The sequence below is a fragment of the Protomyctophum bolini genome, assembly GCF_963924005.1.
Source record: "Protomyctophum bolini genome assembly, chromosome: 5".
Taxonomy (NCBI): domain Eukaryota; kingdom Metazoa; phylum Chordata; class Actinopteri; order Myctophiformes; family Myctophidae; genus Protomyctophum; species Protomyctophum bolini.
In genome coordinates this window covers 45,266,402-45,282,860 of record NC_137866.1, presented here as the reverse complement: position 1 = coordinate 45,282,860, position 16,459 = coordinate 45,266,402, and the positions used below count along the sequence as shown (strand labels likewise).

The following is a 16,459-nucleotide window of genomic DNA, read 5'->3' as shown; positions in this document are numbered from 1 at the left end:
GCACACGCACACATTACATTACATTTCCCTGTACGGTGCTGTAAATGGAAGAGTCTCTGTCATTGTCAAAGACAATATACAGTACATTAGCAGGGATCCCCAAATCCCTGCTCAGAACAGGGGAGAAGATTTGTTCAGGGTATATTTGCACATATATAATATACGCACGGGTCGCACGCACGCATATACAGACAGTGAGGCGTGAGCATGCTTTGTTTTTGTTTCTTTATTGTATTATTATTTTATATAATATATTATATATTATATAATAAATTATATTTAGTCGTTATGGCAATACCTAGCCCTGAAACATGACTGCCATGATGATTATCATGACAGTCATGAAGTAACTGCACCCTGTTTTTGGCGCTCGCTACATTTACAACGTATCCGTATATATAAACATTCAGAATTCAAATATAAAGTACTCACAATTTGTCCCACGGGTGTTAGTTAGTTGCAGCACCAGCGATTAGAATTGCTGCATCCCGCGTTGTTTAATAAAAAGCATTTTTGTCCGAGCGCCCCGGCTACTTTTTTCAAACAGGGTTCGTTTGGGAAATCCACAGTTGCACACCGAGAGCGCACTCGCCTATTAGTCTGTATTGGCAGGGCGGTCAGCGTACCTATATCGAACACACCGAGTGCCACCCTCCTCCCGACCGATAGGGTCGCGTAGTTGAAAGTCAATGGCAAAATAACAGCTCGGATAAAAATGCTTTTTATTAAACAACGCAGGATGCAGAAATTCTAAGCTGCAACTAACTAACACCCGTGGGACAAATTGTGAGTACTTTATATTTGAATTCCGAATGTTTATATATACGGAAACGTGCAGTTACTTCATGACTCTCGTATGAATACGAGAGTCATGAACCATGGCTAGGCAATACCCTACTGGCTATTCCTCCTGTTCGACATTCCCCACTGATAAGTGCTGCAACAGCCTGTAATACATCTGTGACAATTATTACATAATTATGGAAGAATGGCGATAATTTAAGATAATCGCTCTAGGAGGTCCTCAGCTAAATGTGTTCATACAGCATCACAATCATTTTAACCACTGTATTCATCTGTATGTTGGTGGCTATTAAAAAAATAGCAGATCTACACAAGCTCACAGCACGTCACTTTGTGCCATTATGCCACTATGTTATTTGTAATCTTATATAAATCTTCTCTTCTGGGAGTCACTGCCACAAAACATTTTCAGATGGGGGTCCGTGCCAAATACATCGGGGTCCAAGACGGTTTGAGAAGCACTGCATTGCACCACTGCTTCATACAGTAATAATTACAGACAGGCACGCTGCAGGTCAGGAGGACATTAATCTGTATGACTTATAACGATCCTGTTCTGGCCAATGTCTCATTTTTAACCTGGACACGTACAGTACTGTACACCATCTGCACTATCATTATAATGCTCTGTTTCATCATATACTAGAAGGGAAGGTACTGCACATGGAAGGTTCTTTTATCCCCATTTTCTCCCACGGTTTTAGATGGATTGATTGATTGATTTGATTTGGCAACTTTAGGTCCAGTTGCAAATTGCAGGCAGCACGTGCTCTTTTATAGCGGTTTTGAAGCAGGGGATATAGCCTTACTTGATTTGTTTATTTATTAATGGACATGCACATAGGCTATAATCACATATAGTTAATATAATTATAATTATATGCAACGTAAATATACCACATTTAGCAAAGATGCTGACTTGCATCCACAGTCCCCACACAAAGCATAATATATAAAAAAAAAGAACAGGCAGACAGTGGAATACATTAGGAAACAAAGCATTAAAAACATACTAATAAGAACAATGTACTAAGGTGTAAAGTGCATCTATATGGTTTAGCAGCATTTTCATGGGGCTATACAGGTTTGTAACTAAAGTTAACTTGTGCATAAAGTGCAGTATACAGTATAAGTAATACAGGATACGCTGTAAGTACTAAGTATCCTGCGAGTCATACAAGGACATATACCAGGTTTCCACCAGATAGTCCCCACATACATATTCATAAGGTGGAGCAAAGCACATCTTGAATAGAGTCCAATAAGCAGGCAATTAAATGGGCTATAGAATAAAGTGCAGGGCGAAGCGTATATTTAACCTCCTGACAAAACTCCCGAGGCACCCGGCTGGGTTTAAACACAGCTAAATGCGTCTGCACTGAGGCACCCGGCTGGGTTTAAACACAGCTAAATGCTTCTGCACTGAGGCACCCGGCTGGGTTTAAACACAGCTAAATGCGTCTGCACTGAGGCACCAGGCTGGGGTTTAAACACAGCTAAATGCTTCTGCACTGAGGCACCCGGCTGGGTTTAAACACAGCTAAATGCTTCTGCACTGAGGCACCCGGCTGTGGTTTAAACACAGCTAAATGTTTCTGCACTGAGGCACCCGGCTGTGGTTTAAACACAGCTAAATGCTTCTGCACTGAGGCACCAGGCTGGGGTTTAAACACAGCTAAATGCTTCTGCACTGAGGCACCCGGCTGTGGTTTAAACACAGCTAAATGTTTCTGCACTGAGGCACCAGGCTGGGGTTTAAGCTAAATGCTAAATGTTTTTTTCAATCCTTTGTGAACCACGCAGATTTACACGTCGCATCGACACATTGTGAGCTTGTAGATCGGCTATTTTCAAATGGCCGAAATATAGGGCTGAAGTGGTTAATATATGTTTTGTAATAATAATCAAAAACTACAAAGTAACTAGTAACTAAAGTTTTCAAATAATTGTAGTGGAGTAAAAGTAATTAAGCATATAAAAATACCAAAAACATCTTTAGTAAATATACTAAGCGAACAGGGGGCCAGTGGAATGAAGCCAGAACGGGTGTAATGTGGTCACGCCTGCGAGTTCCTGTCCTGTTATAGGAGACGTGGTGCCGCAGCATTTTGGACTAACTGGACTGGATGCACTGTATTGTTGCATCACTGCCAAGGGCCTCGTGTCCTCTTCTCACTGCCAGGACAGACACACGGAACAGACCTGTCTTCTCCAAGGACAGGAGGACAGGACAGGTCTGTTTGTGTCCACTTCAAGGACAGGAGGACAGGACAGGCCTGTTTGTGTCCACCTCAAGGACAGGAGGACAGAACAGGCCTGTTTGTGTCCACCTCAAGGACAGGAGGACAGGACAGGCCTGTGTGTGTCCACCTCAAGAACAGAGACACAGAAACAGGACTAGCTGGCTTCTGCGTCTCCAAGGATGTGAGGACAGGGCAGGCCTGTGTGTGTGTGTGTGTGTGTGTGTGTGTGTGTGTGTCCACTGAGGACAGAGGACAGACACACGACTGAACGGGCAGTGCTGTGCGGTGTTGTGTCGGTGCACAAATGACTCGTTCAAAAGGAACGGGTTCTTGTTGGTGAACAAAATCTATCCTATTATACAATTGTGTGGCCAAGGGTCGGCGAGGGTCGATGTTGCCAAGGGTCAACGAAGGTCAGTGTGTCAACGCACTACAAGGTCAGGTGCATGATGGGATGGCTGCGATGCGGCCATCACATCTAGTATATACATTTGAGAGAATTCAGAACAATAATAGCAACACAGCAGTGAAAACACAGGGTTAGTGGGCAATGTGTGTGTCTCACTCGGATCACACTGCAACACAAACACGCAAGGTTAGGCGCCAAGACCCGCCTGCGGCGGGTCGAGCTTCTAGTGAACTACAAGGTCACTCCCTCAAACTGGAACATTTTGATCGGGCTGAAGAAGAGAGATGTTCTCTGTCCTCAGTGGACTGAACTATATGGATTGGATACATTTCCAACGACTTTGGACCACCTGAGCGGTGAAACAAATCTTTTTCAGTGAATTGAACAAAATTATTCGAGGCACTGGCATAAACAGTGGCGATTCCCATCACTACTATCTGGCTGCCACCTCTACAGAGACAGAGGACAGACGCCCAGAGCTGATTGCATTTGAGACAATAACAACCAGGGTTACAGCAAATGGAAGGAGAGAGAGAGAGAGGTGGAGAGAGACATTTGCAGTTTTTTTAACATTACTATGCAGGACAGGCCCAGATGCTACGAGAGCAGAGGCACACAGACAACACTGTCTGCCTCTGTCTGTCTGTCTGTCTGTACAGTGTATTAGGGTGCAAATAGATAGAGTAATTGCATTTTGAATTCCCACGATCCAACTATACACAGCAACTACCACTTCTAGTGTGACTGACAATCTAAAATAAATGTGCAATGCAAAGAATTGGATTGCATCAATACTAAACTTGTATTTACTATTTAGCGATGTTGAAACAAGAAAGAGAGGTTTAATTACTTACCTCACTATGGGCTGTATTTTGCGTGTCTTAAGTACCAGGTCTTATTCCCTAACTTGAGTAAACGAAAGACCTGGAGGCGTGATCAATGCTCTTTGGCCACTCAGAATAGCCAAATGGCATTGATCACGCCTCCAGGTCTTTAGTTTACTCAAGTTAGGGAATAAGACCAGGTACTTAAGACACGCAAAATACAGTCCTAGACCTATACCTCTATCTATAATTCTCTCTCCCCATCTCTCTATCGCTCTCTGTCTCTGTCTCTTCCCATCTCTATATCTCTCTGTCTATCTCTCATCTCTGTCCATCTACATCCTTCCATCCATCCATCTGCTCTAACCATCCTAACAAGGGTTCCAGACAGTAAATGGAAGGAAACCAGACGGAGAGTGAAAGAGCAGGACGGAGCGACTGGGACAAAGGCAGAAAGAACACTGAGTTGTTTGTGGGGTTTTTTACGCAGACAACTGTCAGTTCCTCTTAACGAAGACACTGGCCAACGGGTTCGCTTTCTTCTCCCCTTCTGAAGAGGTTGTCGGGAGGAGGGACATTAATCTCCACTATACCGCTATATCTGTGGACGGAACAAAGAACCAGAACCGCAAGGACGAAGTGCTCTGATTCCTCACGTAACTATTTAAACCCCCGAGACGAGGCAGTCTTCAATGTGTTTCAGGCCGAGGATGAGAAAGCGTTTCCGTACACGTTTAAATGGAAGAGTATAGTCGTGAAGCCTAATTATATCTGTTGTCAAAATTAAATAACTCAAATACAATTAAACAGACTTAATGAGAAGGACGCAGTTTCATTTTTTTTCAGTTGGCACTGTCACTTCCATGCAACCCCCACATTTTTGGAACAATATTTTTTCTTTACACAAATCTGACGTGGGCCTACTTGACTCAAACCCCATTTTGCTCTTTGGAAATCAGGCCATTTATGACCTTCCTCCCTTCCTGCTGGTTTGGTGTTGTGCGATCTTCTTTGCCTCGATCATTCCGAGATGTTCCTTTTTTCCTTGAGTTCCGCCTCAAGTCGACAGACCTTCGATACCTGGACAGACCTTTTCACCTCGATGAATAAGAAAAGTAATCCATGATCACACCATTGATTTGATGCGCTCTGTGCGTGCTCTCTTGCTCTCAGTTTAACAGTAATCTGATCCCTTGTCAGCCCAGTCTACATGCAGCAGCACTTGACTCTAGCAGCCCCGAGCCCGGTGGGCATCATGCTGCTTACACACCTACAGCCAGCATACAAAGAATGATGGTTTGTTTGTCTAATGCTTGTCTGACACACCTTGATGGAGTTGAGAGAAGCCACTGCATGCATTCTGTGTAGCCAGAATGCATGGTCATTGCGGTGAGAGACAAGCATGCGGCCAATCTTGTTTTGTTGCGCAATCGTCGTTGTGTATTAACCCATTCTGACCTGAGATCAGATTCATACGAGGTTTCCACCAGGACACACACTGGTCTGATGAACCCATTCTGACCTGTGATCAGATTCTAAAAAAAATGTCAGTCGTTCTTCGATTTTTCAAAAATAGCAGACCTACAAGCTCGTAGCGCGCCACTCGGTGGCGCGCTATGAGCTTGTAGATCTGCTGTTTTTCAATAGCTAAAGCATAGCATGATGCCAACACCAAAACGGGTTCCCGGTCAGAATGGGTTAACACACAACGACGATTGCGCAACAAAATGGTAACAGTGCTATAGTCTGCTACACCGACGCTGGTCGGGGTGGGGGGACATTCAGACCCGATGACCTTCCCTTCCGGCGCCACTCTTCAGTGGCATGCTGTAGAAGGAGAATGTATACCCGTTGCACTCTAGCTTTGTAAATCAGAGGCAAGTGATCCAGTGCCCCCAGATTAGCACTAACAACTTAACAATAGAAAAGGATCGACACTGGGATCAATAAGGGGATTGGGTCAATAATAAGCGGGATTGATAAGGGGACCGGAATCGATAGAAATGTACAATCCCCTTCCCTATACTCCAAAAAGCTTTTGTCATACACAACACAAGCTAGCTGAGTGTAATCTAGCCTATAGGAAATTGGCAGTGATTTGTCATAATTTGATGTCATTCTCGTGTACAAGAAAGCATACTGCGTGCGTAACAGGTGTGCGGGTGTGTGTGTGTGTGCGAGCCAGCGAATCGCCTCATTTGCATAATTGCTTCCGGTGTAGTGTTAACCACAGGGACTGGTGGTGCATGGGAGTCACTATCTCCTCCTCCAGTGTGCCCCCCCCCCCCCCCCCATCTGACGTCAATCCAAACGGATAGGAAGTCAAGGACTGAGTAGGCCTACTCAGGGTACACTCAAACGTAAAGTTCCATTTGTGATCCCTGAACCCGACATTTTGAAACCACATCATGAGATCGGGGCGGCGGTGGTGACTCAGAGGTGTATAGAGTGGCTGGATGGTTGCCAGTTCCCCATGCAGACTTGGTGTCGAAGTGTCCTTGAGCAAGACTCTGAACCCTTAAATGCTCCCGATGTGCCGTTTGGTGCCTTGCATGGTTTCCGCCGCCATCGGTGTATGAATGTGTGTGTGTGTGTGTGTGTGTGTGTGTGTGTGTGTGTGTGTGAATGGGGGAAAGTAATGCACAATCTATGTAACCATTGTGCCAAAAAGAGGAGAAACTGCAGCTGCCTCAACAAAGTGCTGTATTGTACTGTATCTATTGTGTGTGACGACAGCCCTGAACTCAGCCTATATATAGGCCTATACTGTAAAAGTGTGAAAAGATCTTTCTAAAGATTTCAGAAAGACGCAGGAATACTTTTCAAAGAGCGACCGAGTGAAAGAAGAATAGGCTGCAAAACACCTTCACTCAATCCCATCACAGTCCATACCGTATAGCAGCCTTTCTGACTCTCCCCAGACTCAGGTCAGCTCTCTACTGAGCGTCCATATGACTTTATCTCAGGTCTGTATACCTTCATCAATACGCATGCAAAGAATGGCCTCAATGACCTGGAAATGATTGATTGATTTTGACCCCGAAAATGATATGTAATTGGCCGCCGACCCCCCGTCTGACAATATGTTATTCCAGGAACCCCTCAGAAGCAAAGATTTGAGTTAAAAACATTCACTCTGAAAGAAAATGTATTCACGATTTCCACGATTAAAATAAATAGACCTACAAGTAGTATGTATGAACACGCGTGTGTCGAATGTGAAGTCAGTGGGTGAATCGGTTCTCGAGTTACGTGCTACACACACACACACACACACACACACACACACACACACACACACACACACACACGTGGCACATTTATAGTAGGAGGTATGAAACATCATTCATATAAGTAATCTGTGGGAAACAACTGACAAACTCAATAGCTCTCCAAGTAGGCACTACAACAGGCTGTCCATGGAGTGCCATTAACTTTGTTCTTGCCATCAACGGGTGGATTAAGTGGTTGTGTGAAAACCTTGTCCAGGGTTATGTGTGTGTGTGTGTGTGTGTGTGTGTGTGTGTGTGGTTGGAGAGCTATAACAACGGGGCTTGTGTAACTAGGTAGTAACTAGGTTACTGTACCCACACACACACTGACCAAGGTGGACGTGGAGGTATACTGTCTTTCCTCACACTATATGGCTGCCCCCACGCAGTGTGTCAGCTGACCTGATTCCGTTCATGGCTGGGTGGACCAAGGTGATAATGGAATGCAGCAAAGTGCTGTTGCGTGTGCGTGTCCATGTCCATGCGAGCATCTACATATGCATGCGAGTGGGTGCGTGTGACGTGTGAGTGGGCGATTGTGTGTGTGTGTGTGCATGTGTGCATGCGTGCGTACCACGTGCTTGATTAATATATATGCAAATGTATATCATCAGCGTTGGATAATCAGACCGCACCAGTTCCCATGATACTTTACGATGATACACACTCCGTTGTATAACGCTAGCATACCAATGCAGTGTTGTGTTTTATACACTACGGTACATTTTCCCAAAACAAACGTCTGTCAATCCACAACATGTGTTGGCAGCTTCACATCAGTGCTTCATGGGAAGCCGGAACCGTTTTGTTATATTTTACTTATTTTGTATTTATTTTTTGAAGGCCGCTAGCCCCTCCGATGCCCAGCTTTGTGCAGTGTCTGTGTGTATCCCATGTCTGTCTGTCTACCCCATAGCGATGAATTGAGGACAAACGTTTTTTGTGTGAGGGTGAATAGCAAAACTGCGTAATTTGACTGAGATAGGAGATGAGCAACATTGTACCCAGGGGGGGGGGGACAGAGACAGAAAGACAGGAGCGGACAGAAGATAAGTGAATGTTCTCTTTCATATCTGTACAAACATCAGCCTGTCTGTTTCATATCTGTACAAACATCAGCCTGTCTGTATCACTGCTAACTGCTGCGTGGGAATGCATGGAACACACCTTAAAACATCCTACTTAGTAAACAAAATGTGCTTTGACTTTGCTATGAAAAGTGCTTTGATGAAGCAATTAATCCCTATATGCATTTTGACCGGGGGTCCCCCAAGGGTCTATGCTTATCCCCCAAGGGTCTATGATTGCCCCCCCCCCCTCCCTCCCCGCAGAAAATAGCTGATGTTGCCATCTTTGCAAATGTGGGCTTAGTCTCCCAGTGTGTTTAGAGAACAAACTAAAGGTTGAACGAACAGACGGACGACACATGGTTAAGTAGCACATAATTAAGAATAATTACACACACATGGACAGTGGGTGCTATAGTATAGAGGCCAGAAACATTTAGAGAGGTATGAGCCCATCGTATACGTAAGGTATAGAGAGCTTTTCTTCCGAAACATTATTAGAAACTATGACAACGTCATATTTTCTAATAAAGTTTACGGTCCAATACATACCGATTTGGGGGTCCTTGACATAAAAACCCCAGCATCCGCATTGCGGGGAAGCTCACAATGTGTCGTGACGTGTTGCGAGCACACCGATCGGATATTGTCTTATTCCCCACAGTGTTGACCACAGTGTTTTAGTCCAATAAATACCAAGATTTAAGTCGACCTGCACACAACCAAGCATAAAATGAATTATCTTGGTTCTAATGGATGGATATCTTCTCCACTAGTCCCTCCCTAACATTTTAGTCTAGAGTTTTAGTCATAGCTTAGTTTTTAGTTCGTTTTCATCTGTGAAAAAAGGTAGTCGAGGAAATTTACACTGCTTCCCCACAATAACAGAAAACAGAACAGACAGTACAGAACCCTGAGGGACACCGGTCAAGCGTTTAAAGATGGAGTGTCACAAATTTATTTCCCCTGTTTTTCATGTGTCTATGTCGGTGACAGTACTTCATTAGACACCCTGGAGTCGTTTTTATGTGCAATGGTGTATTAACTTTGTATTTAGGGTTTCTTCCTGGAGGATGAACCCGGTCCAATGAAATAAACAGTAATACAGTGACACCACACTATCAACCCCTCCCCCTTTATCATACAACTACAGCTGTGGGTGCCGCTTCAGTTCAGGTGGATCACCACCCACCAGGCAAACCAGGCATACTTAATGAACTGGTGGGCGTGCCCACCATTAAACAAATACTGTACACATTTTTGAGAAAATTATACCTCCTTATATAACAAGAACTATATAACAAGTTACTTAAACGTCTTTAAGTAACACATCACGGGTCATATCAGAGTTAGGAGGGATGCTGTGGACCATCATACACACCTCTCTACTGCCAACGCTACTGACCAGCTCCCCGTATTACATACGTTTTGACACCTCTGTGGAAATGTGACATAATATGCATGTGGGTTACACATGCATACGCACGCACACACACACACGCACGCACGCACACACACACACACACACACACACACACACACACACACACACACACACACACACACACACACAGGGAGGGGGGGTGTATAGCATCTCTGCTGCACCATAGCAACACAATACAGTAGCAACGCAGCGTGCAATAAACTAGTACGGTAATCTGTACATGCCCAGGAAGATATGCGTTCATCTCAACTATACCCACACTCAAGACATTAACATTCTGCACTTCAGTGTTGGACTGGCCATAGGACGTACTAGGCATATTCCCGGGGGCCACCATGATATATATAAAAAATAAAATTGACAGGCAGGCAGGCCAATAGGCGGCAGGCCACCAGAAAACCGCTTGACCTCAAACTGTCTGCTAAAGCAACTAACTCCACCACCTCTCATGAAAGTAATTGACAACATAAAGTCACAACACCAACTTTGATGAGGCTGTATTACGTTGTTTTCAAAATATAAGGTTTTCTTAATTTTCTGAAAAACGTATATTTTTTCATTTCCTGAAAAATTAACATTTTGAAGGTGGTTTCTTCTCGACAGCAGAGATATACAATCTCCCATCATTTACAGTTTCCAGGGAAGGGAAGAAAGAGATGGAAAGTGAGAACAAGGCAAACGGGTCGGAAGTGTCAAATATTCCTGATACTCGACACTTCTGACCTGTTTTCACACGTCAAACTACACATGCTTCACACTGCGCTTCTCAGACACGATACCATAACGCCATTGTCACATGTAAGCCTGCAGTACATCCTTTAAGCCCTAATGTCTTACTGTACCACGTGCTGTTTACATTTCTGAATAATAGTGTTCAATCAAACAGTCAATCAAATACTATTTATTAAATATTTTTATATGATGATGGGGATATTAGCACATGTAAATAAAATGAAATGCATGTAATTAATTACATTTAAATGAGTCTGAAGGGGATAAAACATAATATGGTTTATGTCGGGTGGAAACCTCACATGTCCAAAAGGGTTACTTTTCAGGATTCAAATCGAAAAGCATCGAAGGAGATCTGCAACCTCAAAATGTGTCGCTTCGTGCCTCGTTTCGAGCTTGTACATCTGCTACTTTTGATGCTTATAGTGGCGCTGTCGTATCATCAAGTAGGGCGTTAATTTATGAAAAAAATACGAAAAGTTAGAATATTATGGAGATCATCATCATCATTTTTCAGATCAGCCGTCAATGGGTGGCTCTTCCAAGAGAGATGTTGCACTCTCATTAGAAGGTGGCTGTATTGCCATCCAGCCGTTTCTCTAATTTCTTTGAAAGTGTCCATGTCTCTGAGCCATAGCCATCGGCTTGACGGTTATCTCTTACGGAGATAAGAGGTTTCTGCTCGACAGCTATCCCCCCTACCCTACCCACCCACCCACCCACCCACAACCCCCAGCAGCAAATTCAAGCATTGCTGTGGACTAATGTGGATCTAATGTGAGTGACACGGACAACAAGCCCGGGCAGTCAGAGGCCCAGAGGCACACGTGATGACTGACACAGAGCAGTGGAGCTGGACATTTTACTCAAAAAACCAGACTCCTCATTAATTGCAGATTTACCGCCACTATATACACTGCGAGACATGAATGTTATGTGTTGTTATTGTACCTTGACCTGCACATGACCCTCATAAACTTGGCTGCCATATGACATCATCATTAGTTTATTAAGATTTCATATGTTTCAATGTTTCAAACGTGAGAACAATGGATTCTATTGTAGCGTGTTAACTTTCCAGCTTTCCTGCAGTTCCCCTATATCGCTGATGGAACTGTCCAGAGCCCTCCTCTGAGACACAGACCCAATACACACACATGGTGACGTGTTAATGACCAATAATATGAATTTACAGTACAACTTAGTCAATAAAGTGACCATTCAGCCGGAAAGGTATACGAGCTGAAGCCAAACGCTTATTTTTCCGACCTTATTACAAAAAGAAGAAAATATATATATTAAAATAAAATATCACAGCATATCGGAAATAGACTTTCAACAACACAAAACAGTCTGTATTTCGGTAGTAAAATATGGAATGGCAGTGGAAGGAGGCGTTCCTGGCAGGGCGTTAGAGAGAATACAAACTTAAGAATAATATTGGGAATTAATCTTCCTCAAGCCATATTTCAACATCGAGTGAAAATAGCTAGATCTAGTTTCAGTCTGATTGTTTTTTTATGTTCTATACATTTTCACTACAGCAATGCATTGATAAAAAAAAAAACTTTGTATTTGTATATATATACTTTTGAATACTTGGTTATACTATACTTATAGAGTCTACCACAGGGAGAGAGACACAGCAGCGGAGCAGAGAGAGAGAGAGACAGTTATAGCTCAGATTTCAAAGAGTGACAAGGTCTATATTTGGTGTTGTGAGAGAGACATTGATTATATCCCTCCGCCTGTCCGCCTGTCCTAGTGTTCATGGGACTGCCGCCTTCCTGCTGCACTATACCGTTTGCACGTGCATCGCTAACACATACCCCCCACCCCCCTCCATACATCTCACACACACACACACACACTCTTGCCAGCGGGAGAGGCCACCACGAGCTAGTCAGTCACTCTCACGCGCACATGGGCAAAGAAACCAGTTTGTTTGCCTGCAGGGTTATACTGTAGCTGTATCTGCATATACTGTATATTCTTCTGAGTAATAATTGAAAAGCACTTTTCAGTTAATAACCCACATTTGTCAAGGCACTGTTTACGGTATATGAATGTTTGAAGTAGACATGCAATTTTACAATGTAGGCATTCAGCAGCTGCTCTTACAACCGATCGCAATAAAAACAATAGTAAAGCAGGGGCTCCATATAGTCAATAAACTACTAAAGGTAAATATATAGTCACATAAATGTAGTGCGAAGAGAACAATGTATGGGAAAAAGGGTGTAGACTAGTATTGATACAAGGTAAACAATGAACCTATAGAAATGCTGGCCAGTCAGATAAATCATAATCCATATCCGCACAGTAAAATGCTCATTGTTGATTCATCCGTTTGTAACTCAGAGAGTGTTCAAATGGCAAACCCATTTTGGTTCCATTTGTGTATACACTCAGAGTTAAATGGACATGGTAGCACGTGGGGCATTCCTCCCCAGCTAACCGTCATTCAATACGACTGTAGCTGGCTTTGAACGGGTGACCATCACGTACAATTAATCAATCTTGTTGACCACAAACGCAAATGATGGCTGATATAACCAACACAACACTGCGCATCTGTTACGGCTACTTAAGAGCAGGGTTGGGTACTGAGAACTGGCACCACCACGTCCTATTATATACCGATGCCATATAGTTAAAGTAGAGCACAGCATATATCCCATTGTAGTGCTGTGTAACCCGTGAGATGATTTAGGCTAGAATTGCGCAAAGTAAGGCAGCACTGGTTCTCAGAATTAAACCAAGTTCAGCCCGAGTCGTACAACTTTATTATTATTATTTTAAGAGTTGGTTCGAGCGACGGCATTGTTGTAAGAATACCGGTTTAGCACTGGTGTTGGATCAAACCCAATCAATTCCCAAACCTATACTTAAGAGGGCTACAAAACTGCATGTCTCCATAATACGAGCGAGTGCAACACAAGGCAATGCATTTCCAACACAGAACAATGCAGGAGACCCAGGCATACCGTATGGCTCACTCAGAGACCCAGGCATATGGCTCACTCAGAGATCAGTGCCAAATACAAGACACACACGAGAGAGCACAGATGTTTGTCACAGTTGGTCGGATCAGATTAATCAGAAAAACATTTTAAATTAGTTAGATCAACGACGAGCGATGCACATATATTGAACTCTGTGTGTGTGTGTGTGTGTGTGTGTGTGTGTGTGTGTGTGTGTGTGTGTGTGTGTGTGTGTGTGTGTGTGTGTGTGTGTGTGTGTGTGTGTGTGCGTGTGTGCGTGCGTTACTGTGAGTACAACATAACGTCCCCGCATTGCCTGCAGTGATATACGAGCTCCCCTAGCTCGTGAAGGAGATGTTGTATCTTATTTTGTATTTATTTATACAGCATGTCTCCTGTATAAATAAAGGATACATATACTGTAGATAATAATAAAATGATAAAACTCCCAAATTTAGTTAAGTTAAAATTCTTTAGGACTCAAAGCACAGTCCATTCACTGACAGGGGGAATCCTTGTCCATCTCTCAGAACAAAACTAAACTAAAACACACACAAGACAAAACACCAACTCCTTTGCAAATTGCAACACACAAAAATGCCACTCAAAGAACCAATGCCTACCTTCCTGGAAGAGAAGGGGTCTGTCTACCTTCCTGGGAGAGAAGGGGTCTGTGCGAGGTGCCTGGTTATTTTAGGTCAAATCCAGAACAGAGTCACCCATCCCGTCGGTCACCCATGGGTGGCATGCAGGGTCCCACAGCCGTGGCTCAGGGCGCGCAGGGCGGTGCGGGGATGCATGCTTCTGCTGCAGACTGCTGTCCTGTGCAGCTGTATGGGTGAACAGTGGCTGACAGAGTGCAGACAGCCCCGCGCAGCACTCTCAGCCTCCCTCTCTCTCTCTCGGGCTCTCCCACAGTCAGTCAGTCAGTCAGTCAGTGGGCGAGGGGTTCCATACAGTAGTTAAGCAGATGTACTTAGGGAAATCCTGGATGGAAAAGGACTGTATACTGCTGCCACTTCTGCTGTACTGTCTGCCTGTTCTGTCCCTCTCTCTGTGTCTGTCTCTCTGAAAAGGACTGTATACTGCTGCCACTTCTTCTGCTGTACTGTCTGCCTCTTCTGTCCCTATCTCTGTTGCTCTCTCTCTCTCTCTCTCTCTCTCTCTCTCTCTCTCTCTCTCTCTCTCTCTCTCTCTCTCTCCTCAGTGCCACTCTTTTGCAGCCTGTCAACTGCTCTCTTTCTATTTCCACGGGTGCTTTCCTTTAATCTCCTTCTGTCCACAGCTCTCTCTCCCTCTCCCTCTCTCTCTCTCTCTCTCTCTCTCTCTCTCTCTCTCTCTCTCTCTCTGTGGAGTCCCTCTAAGCACACCCTCTCCTGTCAGAGTTCTCCTCCTTTTGCGTATACACTCCACACACACTCTACGCCACGCACTGTATATGTATATCCCCTCCCCTCTACTGTATGTTGCTCTCCCACACTGACTGTTTGAGACTCTCTCTCTCTCTCTCTCTCTCTCTCTCTCTCTCTCTCTCTCTTTCACATGTGTTACAGTAGCTCCCTCAGTGATACAGTCCTATGTGGCTCTCTCTCTCTCTCTCTCTCACACCCTGTGTGTGTGTGTGTGTGTGTGTGTGTGTGTGTGTGTGTGTGTGTGTGTGTGTGTGTGTGTGTGTGTGTGTGTGTGTGATTTGTTCTTCATATACAGAACAGTGTTTTATTTCTTCAAGCAGAACTTTGCCATTAATACCTCCCCGTGTCCCTAGTTGTGTGTACTCCAGTGACTTAGAGACTTAGAGTATCAGCCTGGACCCCCGCCGCCGGTGAACAATAAAACCACACACACACACACACACACACACGCACACGCACATTGACAATCTATCCATAAAACATAACGTCTCTGTCATGTGAAAACCCTCATATGTCCAAAAATAACTGTTACTCTCCTAGGATTCAAATTAAAAAAGAGCAAAAGTAGCACAAGGCTACAGGCTCAAAACATCGTAGTATGATTAATCAATCAATCAATCTTTATTTATATGGCACATTTCAGACACCGAGTGTAGTTCAAAGAAAGAGCAAAAAACAACAAGAAAGCATCAACTATATAGTAATAGTAAAAACAAAAGGAGCAACTAAAACAGGAAACAGACATGCAATGATCTAAGTAAAAGCAATGCCAAAGAGGTGCTAAGAGGAGATGAGAGGTTTCTGCCCAGAAGCGACGATAAAAAAAAAAACCACACATCTGCAGGCTTTGGAATCCTCAGCTGAACTGGTGGCTCATTAGAGATGCAGGCGGCAGCGCCACATGTAAAGGAAACGGAAGGCGGACGAATGCAGCGAGAATAAAGCCATCGCTGCGTTTTGGTCTGACAGCGCCAGGGACACAATATGTAACACACTGAAGCAGTGGTTCTCAACCTGTGGTCCCCCAGCTAAATTATGGAGAGTTGGTGACCAAATGGACCCTTGTAGATCTTTAACTCTTGAGTGTAAAGTTAACCCCAATTGACTCATTCTGAGTCAAATTGTTAAACACCTGCATTACTTAATTTACAAGAGGTTACAAGAATTAGAGATTGTGGCCCATGGCTTGGCCATACTAATATTTGCACGGCTGGCCACTGTGAGGCTAGAATAATTGTTATATTCATTGTTTGCCTGTTCTCTCTCCT

The 16,459-nt window shown here is 44.0% G+C and overlaps 1 protein-coding gene across 1 annotated transcript in view; it reads right to left on the bottom strand.

Moving 5' to 3' along the window:
- The window catches only part of opn7b (opsin 7, group member b), an 80,957-nt gene extending 66,020 nt beyond the window's left edge, over window positions 1-14,937 (bottom strand). Inside the window, exon 1 of the mRNA XM_080764921.1 lies at window positions 14,403-14,937. The gene's annotated coding sequence lies outside the window, so the exon portion shown is untranslated. The remainder of the gene's footprint in view (window positions 1-14,402) is intronic.
- Between the last annotated feature and the right edge of the window lie 1,522 nt (window positions 14,938-16,459).